The 699-nt window shown below is 22.0% G+C and overlaps 1 protein-coding gene across 1 annotated transcript in view; it reads right to left on the bottom strand.

Annotated features, from left to right (window-relative positions):
* Positions 1-699, bottom strand: part of LOC115241613 (trehalase-like) — a 19,641-nt gene that overhangs the window by 13,574 nt on the left and 5,368 nt on the right. The window lies entirely within an intron of this gene.

Genomic DNA, 699 nt, shown 5'->3' with positions numbered 1-699 from the left:
TTATTTTTATCTTAAAAGAAGAAACAATTTTGAAAATTAATTTAATTCTTAAAATAAAATTAATTATTAAAATAATTATTAAAATAATTAAAATTAAATTAAATTAAATTAAATTAATTATTTATAAAAAATAAACTTAATTATCTGTAATATTTTTTTCAGATTGATTCAGGTTTTATCTTATCTTATCCTATCCATTTGTAAACTCTGTTACTTGCTTCTTTATATATTTCTTTTCATGTTATTCTTTTATAAAAACATACTTGTCATGTTCATTTTATGTCATTCCAATTTATTCGAGATATTGTATAAATATTAAAGAGAAGGAAGAATTAATTTAAGATTAATTTATACAAAAAGGAATTTTCCGTTTCTCTCTCTTCCTCTTCTCAGCCAACATATTAAAATGCAATGCCCCGTTTCAAAGCTTGCTTTTTGCTTTATTAAAAATAGTAGTAAATTATTGAAACAATAGGGATTACGCGTGGAGCAAAATGTCTGATATATTATGATGAAGCTTCACGATTAATTAGAAATTTAAATTACAATATGCATTCGCTTAAAAGCATGTTAATTTAGAAAATGTGTGCAATCGTTGAAACCATTTCTGCGTAAATATTGTTAGCGCTGCGAGGAATTATTCATTTCTTTTTTTTTTTAATATCACTCTCTCTATAAATGTATATAAATAATATAATA

This window comes from Formica exsecta, unplaced genomic scaffold, assembly GCF_003651465.1.
Source record: "Formica exsecta isolate Colony F162 unplaced genomic scaffold, ASM365146v1 scaffold120, whole genome shotgun sequence".
NCBI lineage: Eukaryota > Metazoa > Arthropoda > Insecta > Hymenoptera > Formicidae > Formica > Formica exsecta.
This window is presented reverse-complemented; position numbering and strand designations above follow the sequence as displayed.